Consider the following 20,000-nt stretch of genomic DNA (forward strand, 5'->3'; position numbering starts at 1 on the left):
CCCTGATTACACATAGAAGTAGGTCTTTAGGCTACCTGGCCCTGATTACACATAGAAGTAGGTCTATAGGCTACCTGGCCCTGATTACACATAGAAGTAGGTCTATAGACTACCTGGCCCTGATTACTCATAGAAGTAGGTCTATAGACTACCTGGCCCTGATTACACATAGAAGTAGGTCTATAGTCTACCTGGCCCTGATTACACATAGAAGTAGGTCTATAGACAACCTGGCCCTGATTACACATAGAAGTAGGTCTATAGACTACCTGGCCCTGATTACTCATAGAAGTAGGTCTATAGACTACCTGGCCCTGATTACACATAGAAGTAGGTCTATAGACAACCTGGCCCTGATTACACATAGAAGTAGGTCTATAGACTACCTGGCCCTGATTACACATAGAAGTAGGTCTATAGACAACCTGGCCCTGATTACACATAGAAGTAGGTCTATAGACAACCTGGCCCTGATTACACATAGAAGTAGGTCTATAGACTACCTGGCCCTGATTACACATAGAAGTAGGTCTATAAATGTGTCCATTTGGGGATCTGATTAGTATTTCTGATTGTCTTAACTCACCATCACTGTGGAGCTTCTCAAAGTAATTTTTTCTTCATCTCAAAACAGCAAGTAAACAAAGTCTGTTTTAAATATATTGAGAATTACAATATATCCTCAACATAGCCCACTTAAAATACCTTTCCAGCTCACTCTCTTTCCATAACCACTCAGAGTGAAAGGGGGAAAACATAATGCTCTGATCCGGTGGAAACCATCAAATAATTCTACCTGATTACTTGTTATCCGTTACCCAAATGGTCTACAGCTATGTCTGTCTGTATGGAGCTCACTTGAGGGAGAAACTCTTGAGGGCCCACAATATTCTATACAATGTAGCAAGTTAGCTAGTATGAGCTTCAGACCAGACACAATATAATAGTTGATCATGTTTCAAGGAGCTTCAGACCAGACACAAGATAATAGTTGATCATGTTTCAAGGAGCTTCAGACCAGACACAATATAATAGTTGATCATGTTTCAAGGAGCTTCAGACCAGACACAAGATAATAGTTGATAATGTTTCAAGGAGCTTCAGACCAGACACAATATAATAGTTGATAATGTTTCAAGGAGCTTCAGACCAGACACAATATAATAGTTGATAATGTTTCAAGGAGCTTCAGATCAGACACAAGATAATAGTTGATAATGTTTCAAGGAGCTTCAGACCAGACACAATATAATAGTTGATAATGTTTCAAGGAGCTTCAGACCAGACACAATATAATAGTTGATCATGTTTCAAGGAGCTTCAGACCAGACACAATATAATAGTTGATAATGTTTCAAGGAGCTTCAGACCAGACACAAGATAATAGTTGATAATGTTTCAAGGAGCTTCAGACCAGACACAATATAATAGTTGATAATGTTTCAAGGAGCTTCAGACCAGACACAATATAATAGTTGATAATGTTTCAAGGAGCTTCAGACCAGACACAATATAATAGTTGATAATGTTTCAAGGAGCTTCAGACCAGACACAATATAATAGTTGATAATGTTTCAAGGAGCTTCAGACCAGACACAATATAATAGTTGATAATGTTTCAAGGAGCTTCAGACCAGACACAATATAATAGTTGATAATGTTTCAAGGAGCTTCAGACCAGACACAAGATAATAGTTGATCATGTTTCAAGGAGCTTCAGACCAGACACAAGATAATAGTTGATCATGTTTCAAGGAGCTTCAGACCAGACACAATATAATAGTTGATAATGTTTCAAGGAGCTTCAGACCAGACACAATATAATAGTTGATCATGTTTCAAGGAGCTTCAGACCAGACACAATATAATAGTTGATCATGTTTCAAGGAGCTTCAGACCAGACACAAGATAATAGTTGATAATGTTTCAAGGAGCTTCAGACCAGACACAAGATAATAGTTGATAATGTTTCAAGGAGCTTCAGACCAGACACAAGATAATAGTTGATAATGTTTCAAGGAGCTTCAGACCAGACACAAGATAATAGTTGATAATGTTTCAAGGAGCTTCAGACCAGACACAAGATAATAGTTGATAATGTTTCAAGGAGCTTCAGACCAGACACAATATAATAGTTGATCATGTTTCAAGGAGCTTCAGACCAGACACAAGATAATAGTTGATAATGTTTCAAGGAGCTTCAGACCAGACACAATATAATAGTTGATAATGTTTCAAGGAGCTTCAGACCAGACACAAGTTAATAGTTGATCATGTTTCAAGTTCCTTGCAGACAGGCATTGAGTAGCCAATGTGATTTATAGGATATTTATTTTTAATCAGGATATTTTCTACCTGCAGGCTGCAATGTTTTTATTTGTTGGCTTTATGTCGGCTATTTTTAAAATAGTTGGTAATAGAAGTTACTTTTAGAATTTTGATTAACAACAATGATTGAGATAAAAACGTTATTATAAATTAAAACTGTTCCATGTGCATTTGAAAATCATAACTTGCACACAGATCGGTAGAAATGGTAAGATGAACTGGCATCCAAATGGAAAGGGTTGCTGACCGCTGGTGTAGCCTGTTACCTACTGGCAACTACAGAAAATAACAGCGGGATCTGTCAGGGCCAGCGGAATCTGTCAGGGCCAGCGGAATCTGTCAGGGCCAGCGGAATCTGTCAGGGCCAGCGGAATCTGTCAGGGCCAGCGGAATCTGTCAGGGCCAGCGGAATCTGTCAGGGCCAGCGGAATCTGTCAGGGCCAGCGGAATCTGTCAGGGCCAGCGGAATCTGTCAAGGCCAGCGGAATCTGTCAGGGCCAGCGGAATCTGTCAAGGCCAGCGGAATCTGTCAGGGCCAGCGGAATCTGTCAAGGCCAGCGGAATCTGTCAGGGCCAGCGGAATCTGTCAAGGCCAGCAGAATCTGTTGGGGTCGGGAACAGGTCAGGCTATCTTGATCTCTGGCTCCCTCGAGTCATTTGTGTCTTAATTATTTAAAATCACAGTGTGCTTAAAGCATCAGACAAGATCAGGAGCAACATATAGTTGATTTTATTAACAGGGTGTGTCTATATATGGGGAAATACACGTTTTAACATTAGACCAATCGATTGGTCGAAAGAACAGATGACTCGGTCGACTAATATATTGTAATTCTCGTTTTTTTTGGGGGGGCGGCCCTACTGGCCACTGGCTGAACTGCACTTGTTTCCCAGGAATGAGGACAAACACCCTGAAGCTAGCCCTGGGCCACATAACGTAACGTAGACAAACACCCTGAAGCTAGCCCTGGGCCACATAACGTAACGTAGACAAACACCCTGAAGCTAGCCCTGGGTCACATAACGTAACGTAGACAAACACCCTGAAGCTAGCCCTGGGCCACATAACGTAACGTAGACAAACACCCTGAAGCTAGCCCTGGGCCACATAACGTAACGTAGACAAACACCCTGAAGCTAGCCCTGGGTCACATAACGTAACGTAGACAAACACCCTGAAGCTAGCCCTGGGCCACATAACGTAACGTAGACAAACACCCTGAAGCTAGCCCTGGGTCACATAACGTAACGTAGACAAACACCCTGAAGCTAGCCCTGGGCCACATAACGTAACGTAGACAAACACCCTGAAGCTAGCCCTGGGCCACATAACGTAACGTAGACAAACACCCTGAAGCTAGCCCTGGGTCACATAACGTAACGTAGACAAACACCCTGAAGCTAGCCCTGGGCCACCTAACGTAACGTTGACAAATACACAACCATCACTTCCTTCATTTTGGGGAGTTGACAGGAAGCCAATAAGAATCATAATTAATCCACAAAAACATGGATGTTGTAGACGTGTCCTGGATTCTAAAACTCACTAATATTACGAAAGGATTTAGGACTATGTATGAAACCTACCGATGAAGACTGGTGAGCTAATCAAAAGTCATTTTACCTTAATTTAACTAGGCAAGTCAGTTAAGAACGCATTCTTATTTACAATGACGGCCTCCCAGGGCCGTCAGTTTCCTGGGGTTGTTGACGGCTACGTTTTGATAAACAGCCACCAGCAGGAACAGAGAGACACACCCAACATGTTGGCAAAGATGGCCAGCTGCACGTCAGTCACCATTGTTATTTCTCGCTGATGTGTAATTTAGTTAACAGTGGGTTAACTGCCTTGTTCAAGGGCAGGAATGACAGATTTTTACCTTGTCAGCTCGGGGATTCGATCTTGCAACCTTTCAGTTACTAGTCCAACCCTCTAACCACTAGGCTACGCTGCCGCCCCATGGGACTGGATGTGTAGTCTTCCTACGGATCATGTGTTTGATTGATGTATGTATTTTACTGATGTATTGTGCATCTGGGGTGTTTTCTATACTCAGAACAGAGAGAGAAAAAGAGACCAGTGGTAAGAAAAATAAAATGATTACTCTGTTTTGCTGTTGTGAAAAGTTCAGTTCCACCCACGTCAAGCCAACCATTCCTGGTAGCTTAATTAGGCTTGTCTCGTCAATGTCATAAATCAATTGTGAATTGAATCCTCTCCCACTCCTGGCCACACAGCCTCTGGAAAAACATGCACAAGGAACATCATGGGGAAATAGGTAAATGTCAGACCTGCTACAAGGAATTGATGGGACATTTAAAGGATAGGTCAGACAGTCATGGTACTAAAATACTACAACCCTCACCCTGACTCTACCTCCCCTAAAATACTACAACCCTCACCCTGACTCTACCTCCCCTAAAATACTACAACCCTCACCCTGACTCTACCTCCCCTAAAATACTACAACCCTCATCCTGACTCTACCTCCCCTAAAATACTACAACCCTCACCCTGTCTCTACCTCCCCTAAAATACTACAACCCTCACCCTGTCTCTACCTCCCCTGCCCTAAAATACTACAACCCTCACCCTGTCTCCACCTCCCCTAAAATACTACAACCCTCACCCTGACTCTTCCTCCCCTAAAATACTACAACCCTCACCCTGACTCTACCTCCCCTAAAATACTACAACCCTCACCCTGACTCTACCTCCCCTAAAATACTACAACCCTCACCCTGACTCTACCTCCCCTAAAATACTACAACCCTCACCCTGACTCTACCTCCCCTAAAATACTACAACCCTCACCCTGTCTCTACCTCCCCTAAAATACTACAACCCTCACCCTGACTCTACCTCCCCTAAAATACTACAACCCTCACCCTGACTCTACCTCCCCTAAAATACTACAACCCTCACCCTGACTCTACCTCCCCTAAAATACTACAACCCTCACCCTGTCTCTACCTCCCCTAAAATACTACAACCCTCACCCTGACTCTACCTCCCCTAAAATACTACAACCCTCACCCTGACTCTACCTCCCCTAAAATACTACAACCCTCACCCTGACTCTACCTCCCCTAAAATACTACAACCCTCACCCTGTCTCTTCCTCCCCTAAAATACTACAACCCCTCACCCTGACTCTACCTCCCCTAAAATACTGCAACCCTCACCCTGTCTCTACCTCCCCTAAAATACTACAACCCTCACCCTGACTCTACCTCCCCTAAAATACTACAACCCTCACCCTGACTCTACCTCCCCTAAAATACTAAAACCCTCACCCTGACTCTACCTCCCCTAAAATACTACAACCCTCACCCCTGACTCTACCTCCCCTAAAATACTACAACCCTCACCCTGACTCTACCTCCCTAAAATACTACAACCCTCACCCTGACTCTACCTCCCCTAAAATACTACAACCCTCACCCTGACCCTACCTCCCTAAAATACTACAACCCTCACCCTGACTCTACCTCCCTAAAATACTACAACCCTCACCCTGTCTCTACCTCCCCTAAAATACTACAACCCTCACCCTGACTCTACCTCCCCTAAAATACTACAACCCTCACCCTGACTCTACCTCCCCTAAAATACTACAACCCTCACCCTGACTCTACCTCCCCTAAAATACTACAACCCTCACCCTGACTCTACCTCCCCTAAAATACTACAACCCCTCACCCTGACTCTACCTCCCCTAAAATACTACAACCCTCACCCTGACTCTACCTCCCCTAAAATACTACAACCCTCACCCTGACTCTACCTCCCCTAAAATACTACAACCCTCACCCTGTCTCTACCTCCCCTAAAATACTACAACCCTCACCCTGTCTCTACCTCCCCTAAAATACTACAACCCTCACCCTGACTCTACCTCCCCTAAAATACTACAACCCTCACCCTGACTCTACCTCCCCTAAAATACTACAACCCTCACCCTGTCTCTACCTCCCCTAAAATACTACAACCCTCACCCTGACTCTACCTCCCCTAAAATACTACAACCCTCACCCTGTCTCTACCTCCCCTAAAATACTACAACCCTCACCCTGACTCTACCTCCCCTAAAATACTACAACCCTCACCCTGACTCTACCTCCCTAAAATACTACAACCCTCACCCTGACTCTACCTCCCCTAAAATACTACAACCCTCACCCTGACTCTACCTCCCCTAAAATACTACAACCCTCACCCTGACTCTACCTCCCCTAAAATACTACAACCCTCACCCTGTCTCTTCCTCCCCTAAAATACTACAACCCCTCACCCTGACTCTACCTCCCCTAAAATACTACAACCCTCACCCTGTGTCTACCTCCCCTAAAATACTACAACCCTCACCCTGACTCTACCTCCCCTAAAATACTACAACCCTCACCCTGACTCTACCTCCCCTAAAATACTACAACCCTCACCCTGACTCTACCTCCCCTAAAATACTACAACCCTCACCCTGTCTCTACCTCCCCTAAAATACTACAACCCTCACCCTGACTCTACCTCCCCTGCCCTAAAATACTACAACCCTCACCCTGTCTCTACCTCCCCTAAAATACTACAACCCTCACCCCTGTCTCTACCTCCCCTAAAATACTACAACCCTCACCCTGACTCTACCTCCCCTAAAATACTACAACCCTCACCCTGACTCTACCTCCCCTAAAATACTACAACCCTCACCCTGACTCTACCTCCCCTAAAATACTACAACCCTCACCCTGACTCTACCTCCCTAAAATACTACAACCCTCACCCTGACTCTACCTCCCCTAAAATACTACAACCCTCACCCTGACTCTACCTCCCCTAAAATACTACAACCCTCACCCTGACTCTACCTCCCCTAAAATACTACAACCCTCACCCTGACTCTACCTCCCCTAAAATACTACAACCCTCACCCTGTCTCTACCTCCCCTAAAATACTACAACCCTCACCCTGACTCTACCTCCCCTAAAATACTACAACCCCTCACCCTGTCTCTACCTCCCCTAAAATACTACAACCCTCACCCTGACTCTACCTCCCCTAAAATACTACAACCCTCACCCTGACTCTACCTCCCCTAAAATACTACAACCCTCACTCTGTCTCTACCTCCCCTAAAATACTACAACCCTCACCCTGTCTCTACCTCCCCTAAAATACTACAACCCTCACCCTGTCTCTACCTCCCCTAAAATACTACAACCCTCACCCTGACTCTACCTCCCCTAAAATACTACAACCCTCACCCTGTCTCTACCTCCCCTAAAATACTACAACCCTCACCCTGTCTCTACCTCCCCTAAAATACTACAACCCTCACCCTGTCTCTTCCTCCCCTGCTCTAAAATAGCAACGCAGTCAATGGCATTTGATTGGCAAGTTAATGTAGACATTTCAAAAATGTGTTTTCCATCAATACAAACCTACCTGACTGTTGACATGTAGTTTCACTCTTTGCAGATGCATAGAGATGTTGTTTTTCTTGGATCAAAATGGTGACAAACACAACTGTTACAGCCCTGGGCTCAGTGAAGCAGACAACTGTTACAGCCCTGGGCTCAGTGAAGCAGACAACTGTTACAGCCCTGGGCTCAGTGAAGCAGACAACTGTTACAGCCCTGGGCTCAGTGAAGCAGACAACTGTTACAGCCCTGGGCTCAGTGAAGCAGACAACTGTTACAGCCCTGGGCTCAGTGAAGCAGACAACTGTTACAGCCCTGGGCTCAGTGAAGCAGACAACTGTTACAGCCCTGAAGCAGACAACTGTTACAGCCCTGGGCTCAGTGAAGCAGACAACTGTTACAGCCCTGGGCTCAGTGATGCAGACAACTGTTACAGCCCTGGGCTCAGTGATGCAGACAACTGTTGCAGCCCTGGGCTCAGTGATGCAGACAACTGTTACAGCCCTGGGCTCAGTGAAGCAGACAACTGTTACAGCCCTGGGCTCAGTGATGCAGACAACTGTTACAGCCCTGAAGCAGACAACTGTTACAGCCCTGGGCTCAGTGAAGCAGACAACTGTTACAGCCCTGGGCTCAGTGATGCAGACAACTGTTACAGCCCTGAAGCAGACAACTGTTACAGCCCTGGGCTCAGTGATGCAGACAACTGTTACAGCCCTGGGCTCAGTGATGCAGACAACTGTTACAGCCCTGGGCTCAGTGATGCAGACAACTGTTACAGCCCTGGGCTCAGTGATGCAGACAACTGTTACAGCCCTGGGCTCAGTGATGCAGACAACTGTTACAGCCCTGGGCTCAGTGATGCAGACAACTGTTACAGCCCTGGGCTCAGTGATGCAGACAACTGTTACAGCCCTGAAGCAGACAACTGTTACAGCCCTGGGCTCAGTGAAGCAGACAACTGTTACAGCTCTGGGCTCAGTGAAGCAGACAACTGTTACAGCCCTGGGCTCAGTGAAGCAGACAACCGTTACAGCCCTGGGCTCAGTGATGCAGACAACTGTTACAGCCCTGAAGCAGACAACTGTTACAGCCCTGGGCTCAGTGAAGCAGACAACTGTTACAGCCCTGGGCTCAGTGATGCAGACAACTGTTACAGCCCTGAAGCAGACAACTGTTACAGCCCTGGGCTCAGTGATGCAGACAACTGTTACAGCCCTGGGCTCAGTGATGCAGACACTGTTACAGCCCTGGGCTCAGTGATGCAGACACTGATGGGTGTTGCTTTAACTCTGACAACCTGATGAGTTTATAATTTGAGAGAAAAAAGGCCTGCTGGTTGCCAGACTTCTCTTAACAAAGATAATCATGTCTCTGATAATGACAACAGTGAAACTTAGAGAAGCAGCACAGAGTAAGTGACAGACTTCTTTAGCTAGCGGTAATCACGTCTCTCTGAAAACGACAACTAGGCTTAAAACCTAGCGCTGCAGGAAAGCAGAGACATGGTAGGCCAGACTTCTCTTAACATAACCAATCATCTCTCTGTAAATGACAACAGTAAACCTAGTGCTGCAGGAAAGCAGAGACATGGATGACAGGCTCACACGTTCCAAAACGCCATCACATCTGTCCAGGGAGAGATATCGCATCTGTCCAGGGAGAGATATCGCATCTGTCCAGGGAGAGATATCGCATCTGTCCAGGGAGAGATATCGCATCTGTCCAGGGAGAGAATAAGGATCATCAAAGAGCCTTAGTCAGAAATCAGCCGTATCACTGTAGTGTCGGTCCATATTAATAACCCCCGTAGTGTCGGTCCATATTAATAACCCCTGTAGTGTCGGTCCATATTAATAACCCCTGTAGTGTCGGTCCATATTAATAACCCCTGTAGTGTCGGTCCATATTAATAACCCCTGTAGTGTCGGTCCATATTAATAACCCCTGTAGTGTCGGTCCATATTAATAACCCCTGTAGTGTCGGTCCATATTAATAACCCCTGTAGTGTCGGTCCATATTAATAACCCCTGTAGTGTCGGTCCATATTAATAACCCCTGTAGTGTTGGTCCATATTAATAACCCTCCACACAGCAGAGGAAGGATGCCCATGCCCAGTCTTTTCTCTCTCCCAGTCTCTCTCTTCACCTCTCCCACACACTGTCTCTCTCTTCACCTCTCCCACGCCCTGTCTCTCGCTCTCTCACGCTGTCTTTCTCTCTCCCTCTCTCTCGCTCTCTCGCTCTCCATCCCAATTATTTTCCTCCCGTCCCAATTTTCCCGCAGGTGTGAATCTTGGCAGGTTGGTGTGGTACATGCCAAAACGGCATTAACCTACGACTATTCACTCAGGAATCCCACTTCATTCTTGATGGTCCAGAAATGTGTTCTTTAATGATCAGTCGGTTCTTTGGCCCGCTGGGGAACGCGGACAGCCTGTGAAGCCGAGTCCAAAGCAAAAAAAAAATTTGCCTTTTGAGTGAGGAAAGGGTAGCCAGAAACTAGATTACAGCCCCAGTTAGGATGTGTCCCAAATGGCAACCTACATTACAGCCCCAGTTAGGATGTGTCCCAAATGGCAACTTACATTACAGCCCCAGTTAGGATGTGTCCCAAATGGCAACCTACATTACAGCCCCAGTTAGGGTGTGTCCCAAATGGCAACCTACATTACAGCCCCAGTTAGTGTGTGTGCCAAATGGCAACCTATGGGCCATGGTCAAAAGTAAGCAATATATAGGGAATTAGAGGTGTGAAACCTAAAAACAGCATAAACTACCATTCTTGCTAAGTGGGTGTAGTACAGCAGTAAGGTGAACGCCGCCTGGTAGGTAGCCCCGACGCCGCCTGGTAGGTAGCCCTGACGCCGCCTGGTAGGTAGCCCTGACGCCGCCTGGTAGGTAGCCCTGACGCCGCCTGGTAGGTAGCCCTGACGCCGCCTGGTAGGTAGCCCTGACGCCGCCTGGTAGGTAGCCCCGACGCCGCCTGGTAGGTAGCCATAACACCACCTGGTAGGTAGCCCCGACGCCGCCTGGTAGGTAGCCATAACACCACCTGGTAGGTAGCCCGACGCCGCCTGGTAGGTAGCCATAACACCACCTGGTAGGTAGCCCCGACGCCGCCTGGTAGGTAGCCCCGACGCCGCCTGGTAGGTAGCCATAACACCACCTGGTAGGTAGCCCCGACGCCGCCTGGTAGGTAGCCATAACACCACCTGGTAGGTAGCCCCGACGCCGCCTGGTAGGTAGCCCCGACGCCGCCTGGTAGGTAGCCCCGACGCCGCCTGGTAGGTAGCCATAACACCACCTGGTAGGTAGCCCCGACGCCGCCTGGTAGGTAGCCCCGACGCCGCCTGGTAGGTAGCCCCGACGCCGCCTGGTAGGTAGCCCCGACGCCGCCTGGTAGGTAGCCCCGACGCCGCCTGGTAGGTAGCCATAACACCACCTGGTAGGTAGCCCCGACGCCGCCTGGTAGGTAGCCCCGACGCCGCCTGGTAGGTAGCCCGACGCCGCCTGGTAGGTAGCCCCGACGCCGCCTGGTAGGTAGCCCCGACGCCGCCTGGTAGGTAGCCCCGACGCCGCCTGGTAGGTAGCCCCGACGCCGCCTGGTAGGTAGCCCCGACGCCGCCTGGTAGGTAGCCCCGACGCCGCCTGGTAGGTAGCCCCGACGCCGCCTGGTAGGTAGCCATAACACCACCTGGTAGGTAGCCATAACTGTGGTAGATTGAACTACATTACCCCCTAGTGGTCATACACAGGACCATATCTGCGTTGTGAATTCATATGTAATTTAAAGATAATTTTCTTAGCGTTTAAAACGATTAACAAATAGCTGTTTAAAACATACAGGTTGGCATGTGGGACGCAGAACATCACTGTAGTTGGCCCTGCAGTGACCTTCAGCAGCTGGATCAGTCTCTTCCCACCAGCAGACAGCTCGTCACAGCAGTCATTCAAAACAAAGTCAGTTGGTCAGTTTCAACAAGGTCAGACTCCAGAGTATTAACATCCTAACAGACATTTGGATTTGGACAACTTTTTGTTGATTTCAGCCATTTTCTCTCCTACTTAAAAAAACACCACTTCTCAAAAATAACTGCCCATTTGGTACTGATGAGCGAATTTTAAAATCTCACAACAACAAAAAGTCCCAAAATCTCGCCAGAGGAATGCAGGATTAAACGTTACGATGGGGTACAAAAGCCGTAGTGTTAAAGCGACGTCTTGAAAGACGTAGAATCTCCAAGACGAGGCAGACGGGGCCCTTCAGGGGGAGACGATAGGAGTAATACATGGGTGATGCTCGTAGCTCCAGGGTACTACTCTGAGATAGAGAGCACCCTGACTGGGGTTTAATCTCTCTCGCTCGCCGTTTCTCGCACGCACTCTTTCCCCGTTTCTCTCGCGCACGCTCTCCCCATTTCTCGCGCGCACGCTCTCCCCGTTTCTCGCGCGCACTCTCTCCCCGTTTCTCGCGCGCACTCTCTCCCCGTTTCTCGCGCGCACTCTCTCCCCGTTTCTCGCACGCACTCTCTCCCCGTTTCTCTCTCTCTCTCTCTCTCCCCGTTTCTCTCTCTCTCTCTCTCCCCGTTTCTCTCTCCCTCTCTCTCCCCGTTTCTCTCTCTCTCTCTCTCCCGTTTCTCTCTCCCTCTCTCTCCCCGTTTCTCTCTCGTCTCTCTCTCTCTCCCGCTTCTCTCTCTCTCTCCCGTTTCTCTCTCTCTCCCCGTTTCTCTCTCTCTCCCCCGTTTCTCTCTCTCTCCCCGTTTCTCTCTCTCTCTCCCCGTTTCTCTCTCTCTCCCGTTTCTCTCTCTCTCTCCCGTTTCTCTCTCTCTCTCCCCGTTTCTCTCTCTCTCTCTCCCGTTTCTCTCTCTCTCTCTCCCCGTTTCTCTCTCTCTCTCTCCCCGTTTCTCTCTCTCTCTCTCCCCGTTTCTCTCTCTCTCCCCGTTTCTCTCTCTCTCCCCGTTTCTCTCTCTCTCCCCGTTTCTCTCTCTCCCCGTTTCTCTCTCTCTCCCCCCCTCACTCACTCTCTGTTTCTCCCTGTACTGTGATTCAGCAATTTGTAGACTGGAGCCAGCCAGCATAGAGCTCAGGCAGTAAAGGCTTCATGAAAGCCTCTTAAGCAGTGCATTATTGAAAGACAAAACCACGGCCCTGCCATTTTCAACATCATCAGAGATGAGAGGGGGGAGGGGGGTCCAAAAATACAGAGCGGAGAGGAAAGGATGAGAGGAGGGAGGGAGCAGCACATTATAATACCCTCTCCATCATCAGAAATGGCACCAAGAAAACAGAACAGAGAGGAACGGAGGAGAGGAAGATGGATAACACGCTCTCCATCAGCACAATGACAGCCTCACCTGAACGTAGAATCCAAACGAGGCAGGCGAAGCAACTCAATTCTCCTTCCAGCGCCTTCCTCTCGGCCCGGGACTACGTCATAATTAAGAGACAGTGGCCCGTCCCCTACATTTTGCTATTTGGGACGTATTCACACTACCTTTAGACCAGGGTCCATAGGTAATAGGGTGCTATTTGGGACGTATCCACTACAACAGAGTTGGTTCCTTTCTCACTCTGCTAATGTCCCCAATCATGTGAATGAAACCACCAACTAGAAGCCTGCTGATCTATCTGCTCTCAGACTTTGGAGAGGCTTTACCATGTCACATCTCCAGTATCATTCAGTGATCTATATTCAATTAAACACCGGCCGGCAGGAGACGTGGAGGGAGAGAGAGGAGGAGAGGAACGGAGAGGGAGAGGAGGAGAGGAACGGAGAGGGAGAGGAGGAGAGGAACGGAGAGGGAGAAGTGGAGGGAGAGAGAGAGGAGGAGAGGAACGGAGAGGGAGAAGTGGAGGGAGAGGAGGAGAGGCAGAGAAAACTTAACCATTAGTCTGTGGAATCTCCATCTCACAAATATAATCAGGCACCAGTGACCTTCAGCAGGAAGGAGAGGAAAGAAGGGAAGGGAAGGAAACAGAAAGCGGAGGAGAGGAAAGAAGGGAAGGAAACAGAGAAAGTAGAGAAGAAAGAGGGGAATGAAACAGAGGAAGTAGAGAAGAAAGAGGGGAATGAAACAGAGGAAGTAGAGAAGAAAGAGGGGAATGAAACAGAGGAAGTAGAGAAGAAAGAGGGGAATGAAACAGAGGAAGTAGAGAAGAAAGAGGGGAATGAAACAGAGGAAGTAGAGAAGAAAGAGGGGAATGAAACAGAGGAAGTAGAGAAGAAAGAGGGGAATGAAACAGAGGAAGTAGAGAAGAAAGAGGGGAATGAAACAGAGGAAGTAGAGAAGAAAGAGGGGAATGAAAGGGAGGAAGTAGAGAAGAAAGAGGGGAATGAAACAGAGGAAGTAGAGAAGAAAGAGGGGAATGAAACAGAGGAAGTAGAGAAGAAAGAGGGGAATGAAACAGAGGAAGTAGAGAAGAAAGAGGGGAATGAAACAGAGGAAGTAGAGAAGAAAGAGGGGAATGAAACAGAGGAAGTAGAGAAGAAAGAGGGGAATGAAACAGAGGAAGTAGAGAAGAAAGAGGGGAATGAAACAGAGGAAGTGGAGAAGAAAGAGGGGAATGAAACAGAGGAAGTAGAGAAGAAAGAGGGGAATGAAACAGAGGAAGTAGAGAAGAAAGAGGGGAATGAAACAGAGGAAGTAGAGAAGAAAGAGGGGAATGAAACAGAGGAAGTAGAGAAGAAAGAGGGGAATGAAACAGAGGAAGTAGAGAAGAAAGAGGGGAATGAAACAGAGGAAGTGGAGAAGAAAGAGGGGAATGAAACAGAGGAAGTAGAGGAGAGGAAACAGGTTGAAGAAGATCAGCAGGTTGTTGATTAGAGAACAAGACAACAGTGACATTAGGATCCAGTCAGGATGGTTCTGGAGCAGCCTTTCATTCAGCCCAGACAGAACCCAGTACAGAAACTTCAGCCCAGACAGAACCCAGTACAGAGGACAGAGACTTCAGCCCAGACAGAACCCAGTACAGAGGACAGACTTCAGCCCAGACAGAACCCAGTACAGAGGACAGAGACTTCAGCCCAGACAGAACCCAGTACAGAGGACAGACTTCAGCCCAGACAGAACCCAGTACAGAGACTTCAGCCCAGACAGAACCCAGTACAGAGGACAGAGACTTCAGCCCAGACAGAACCCAGTACAGAGACTTCAGCCCAGACAGAACCCAGTACAGAGGACAGAGACTTCAGCCCAGACAGAACCCAGTACAGAGGACAGAGACTTCAGCCCAGACAGAACCCAGTACAGAGGACAGAGACTTCAGCCCAGACAGAACCCAGTACAGGTCCCAACGAGACAGAGAGACTTAGACAAGGCTCTGCAATGGCTGAATTAGGCCATAAAAGACCTGTGTACATATGAGAGAGACAGACAGCGCCAGAGAGAGAAAGAAAGAAAGAAAGAAAAGAAAGAACAAGAATGATAACGAGAGAGAGAACAGAACAGAGACTAAAGCTGGTTGTTATAGTACAGGATAGTATCTACTATCAGTATGACTCCCTCCTCCCTGTGTTCTAGTCTCCAGTTCCCAGCTGCTGCAGTGAAACACCCAGCAGGTCCACCATGCTGCACTAGCACCCCCTACAGGCTACGTCCTGAAGAGCATGACTACTGCAACACGCCCAGCAGGTCCACCATGCTGCACTAGCACCCCCTACAGGCTACGTCCTGAAGAGCATGACTACTGCAACACGCCCAGCAGGTCCACCATGCCGCACTAGCACCCCCTACAGGCTACGTCCTGAAGAGCATGACTACTGCAACACGCCCAGCAGGTCCACCATGCCGCACTAGCACCCCCTACAGGCTACGTCCTGAAGAGCATGACTACTGCAACACGCCCAGCAGGTCCACCATGCTGCACTAGCACCCCTACAGGCTACGTCCTGAAGAGCATGACTACTGCAACACGCCCAGAGCAATGAAGCAGCAGGTCCACCATGCTGCACTAGCACCCCTACAGGCTACGTCCTGAAGAGCATGACTACTGCAACACGCCCAGCAGGTCCACCATGCCGCACTAGCACCCCCTACAGGCTACGTCCTGAAGAGCATGACTACTGCAACACGCCCAGCAGGTCCACCATGCTGCACTAGCACCCCCTACAGGCTACGTCCTGAAGAGCATGACTACTGCAACACACCCAGCAGGTCCACCATGCTGCACTAGCACCCCCTACAGGCTACGTCCTGAAGAGCATGACTACTGCAACACGCCCAGCAGGTCCACCATGCCGCACTAGCACCCCCTACAGGCTACGTCCTGAAGAGCATGACTACTGCAACACACCCAGCAGACATCGAGGCTTTAGGCGTTGTGCCCCTGGGCTAAAGTAGTGCACCACCTAGCCTGTCATTTGGGACACCGACAGAGCTTTCCTCTCCTCTGTATTAGACGGTTTAAACGGCAAAACGGGAGAAGGAAAGCGTTCCGTTTCATTACCCACAATTGTAGAACATCGATGACCATTAGGAACCTCAGGCATGCAGGCAGAATCACCACATGGGATGGAAGGGACGCGTCACCGCAGAGAAATCACACCATCAAATAGCCAACAGCCACCTGGAACATACCGCAGGCTCACCTTAATACAGGAAGATATTCTATTAAGTGGAAGTCAGCTTGAATTAACTGCTAGATCATTGTGAATGAAATTCATCACCAGCCAGGGCAGCTATAGGCTTATGGTTCTGTACAGAGCAGCCAGAAGAATCATCCTTCACCTGTATGTTCTGCCTGGCCCGCAGCACATCTGGTCACCTGGTTCACCAGGCAGCGGGTACCTCTCGCTGCCTGCCTCGCTGCCTGCATCGCTGCGTTTCCACGGAAACGCTCTCATCACCGAGCCAAAAAACGTTCTCCAAAGAGAGGATTTGATTGACCCCAGCTGGGTTTAAAATGGGGCACTCTGGAAACCCCACAGCACCTAATCACTGCCTATTCAACCACGGCAGACAGAGTCCCAGTCTATCCCAGTCCACCCAGCCTCAACACCCTGTCTGCTTCAGATGAGAATCAAGGCATCAGGTGGTCTGTGTCCCAAACCACACCCTACTCATTATATAGAGCACTACTTTAGACTAGAGCCCTATGGGGACAAAGGGGATGGGGTCCTATTACGGGAAGCTGCCATCGGCTTCTAGAAGCACGACAGACAGACAGACAGACAGACAGACAGACAGACAGACAGACAGACAGACAGACAGACAGACAGACAGACAGACAGACAGACAGACAGACAGACAGACAGACAGACAGACAGACAGACAGACAGACAGACAGACAGACAGACAGACAGACAGACAGACAGACAGACAATATAGGGAATAGGGTTCCAACATGTCTTATTTAACTAAGTGTCAGAGTAGCCCTGAAGTGATGCAATTAGCAGACGCTGAACATTCACTGTTCTGTACATTTAACAGCCGTTAGGTATTTGTTTTACTCTCTTAATGATGAATTCCCTTAACGATCAATCATTTTAATTGTGGTCTGAGCCTCGATTGGAATCTGGAATCTATTCAGCCTGTATTTATGTCCTGGAGAGATGCTTGATCAATACCAGTCAACCAGCCACCCGCAGCGCACCGCCTCCCGAGTGCCTTCACACACACACACACACACACACACTAAACCAGAGGAACACACACACACACACTAAACCAGAGGAAAACACACACACACACACACACACACACACACACTAAACCAGAGGAACACACACACACACACACACACACACACACACACACACACACACGCAGGACACACACACACACACAGTACACACCAACACACACACACACACACACACACACACACACACACACACACACACACACACAGTAAACCAGAGGAACACACACATCTTTATATATGAAAATACAGAGGCACTCAGGTGCTGTGAACATCAGACAGTCAGTCTCAGGTATTCATCAGGGGAAACCTCAACATTACCAGGTGATCAACCCTCTAATCCATGTAGAAAATGGACTGAAAGACAAACATCATTCAAACCCCCAAACCCCAGAACATCATGTTCTAGTAACCAGGGTGCTTTAGAGATCTCTCCTCTTCAGAAGCACAGGACCATCCCATTGGCTCAGTAGGAGCTGAACTCTCTGTTGGAACGCGTCAGATAGGATATTAGTCTGGCTTTGACCGAGGAGGGTAACAACAGAGTAGCTAGCTAGCTCCGTTAAGCTCCCTCAGAGAGATATCTCCAGCTAGCTCCAGACCCCGTTAAGCTCCCTCAGAGAGATATCTCCAGCTAGCTCCAGACCCAGTTAAGCTCCCACAACAGAGAGATATCTCCAGCTAGCTCCCTCAACAGAGAGATATCTCCAGCTAGTTCCCTCAACAGAGAGATATCTCTAGCTAGTTCCCTCAACAGAGAGATATCTCCAGCTAGTTCCCTCAACAGAGCGATATCTCCAGCTAGTTCCCTCAACAGAGCGATATCTCCAGCTAGTTCCCTCAACAGAGAGATATCTCCAGCTAGTTCCCTCAACAGAGAGATATCTCCAGCTAGTTCCCTCAACAGAGAGATATCTCCAGCTAGTTCCCTCAACAGAGCGATATCTCCAGCTAGTTCCCTCAACAGAGAGATATCTCCAGCTAGTTCCCTCAACAGAGAGATATCTCCAGCTAGTTCCCTCAACAGAGAGATATCTCCCGTGAAGCTCCCTCAACAGAGAGATATCTCCAGCTAGTTCCCTCAACAGAGAGATATCTCCAGCTAGTTCCCTCAACAGAGAGATATCTCCCGTGAAGCTCCCTCAACAGAGAGATATCTCCAGCTAGTTCCCTCAACAGAGAGATATCTCTAGCTAGTTCCCTCAACAGAGCGATATCTCTAGCTAGTTCCCTCAACAGAGAGATATCTCCAGCTAGTTCCCTCAACAGAGCGATATCTCTAGCTAGTTCCCTCAACAGAGGGATATCTCCAGCTAGTTCCCTCAACAGAGAGATATCTCTAGCTAGTTCCCTCAACAGAGAGATATCTCTAGCTAGTTCCCTCAACAGAGAGATATCTCTAGCTAGTTCCCTCAACAGAGAGATATCTCCAGCTAGTTCCCTCAACAGAGAGATATCTCCAGCTAGTTCCCTCAACAGAGGGATATCTCCAGCTAGTTCCCTCAACAGAGAGATATCTCCAGCTAGTTCCCTCAACAGAGAGATATCTCCAGCTAGTTCCCTCAACAGAGAGATATCTCCAGCTAGTTCCCTCAACAGAGAGATATCTCCAGCTAGTTCCCTCAAAAGAGAGATATCTCTGAGCTAGCTCCCTCAACAGAGAGATATCTCCAGCTAGTTCCCTCAACAGAGAGATATCTCCAGCTAGTTCCCTCAACAGAGAGATATCTCCAGCTAGTTCCCTCAACAGAGAGATATCTCTAGCTAGTTCCCTCAACAGAGAGATATCTCCAGCTAGTTCCCTCAACAGAGGGATATCTCCAGCTAGCTCCACAGCTCTATGCTCCCTCTCTACAGTCAGAGGTCCAGCTACTTTTCAGTGTGTGGGACTAATGCTGGTGAGACTAGAGACTGCAGCTCAGAAACACTGAAACGCTGTGCTGTTTTCCTCCCTGCACAGCTCTGGAGAGGTAGATGGCTGGGGCCCGCTGCTACCGGGAGGTAGTGGGCTCAGCTGCTAGCACTGCATGCTGGGATCTGTAGTTGGTAACAGCGCTGAGCGATTAACTGAAATGTTGGTTACTTTTTTTCTGTGAGCTCAATGCACCGTTTCTCTAGACAAAAATCACATCAAGCCCGAACTGTGCAATGTAGTAGGGAGCTGTAGTTTCCAACAGGCCAATGTTCTACATAGTTTAGTGCTGAAAAACATGCTAATTAACTACAATGACAATAAGCCATTGCGCACCTACTTGTCCTGTCTGTGTGTTTCTTTTAAAAAAGGAGAAAGGAAACTGGAGGATTTAGAACACCAGCTAACCGGAACTGCCAATCAGCATCTTGGCATTGTTACATCACTGCCTGGAGAGAACATTCTGGAACTCCCCATAAAATGGCTGAGAGACACAAACACTGGAAAGAATTTACAATAAGAAATAGCGCAAACTAGAATGCTATTTGGCCCTAAACAGAGAGGACACAGTGGCAGAATACCTGACCACTGTGATTGACCCAAACCTAAGGAAAGCTTTGACTATGTACAGACTCAGTGAACATAGCCTTGCTATTGAGAAAGGCCGCCGTAGGCAGACCTGGCTCTCAAGAGAA

At 48.2% G+C, this 20,000-nt stretch overlaps 1 protein-coding gene and 1 pseudogene across 1 annotated transcript in view; both read right to left on the reverse strand.

The window, feature by feature from the left end:
* LOC106574944 (protein diaphanous homolog 3) overlaps window positions 1–20,000 on the reverse strand; it is a gene marked incomplete at its 3' end in the record, with an annotated part of 688,081 nt that overhangs the window by 530,811 nt on the left and 137,270 nt on the right. The window lies entirely within an intron of this gene.
* Window positions 3,182–4,716, reverse strand: LOC123727916 (dolichyl-diphosphooligosaccharide--protein glycosyltransferase subunit 4-like; annotated as a pseudogene).

The sequence above is a fragment of the Salmo salar genome, chromosome ssa16, assembly GCF_905237065.1.
Source record: "Salmo salar chromosome ssa16, Ssal_v3.1, whole genome shotgun sequence".
In the NCBI taxonomy this organism is placed as follows: domain Eukaryota; kingdom Metazoa; phylum Chordata; class Actinopteri; order Salmoniformes; family Salmonidae; genus Salmo; species Salmo salar.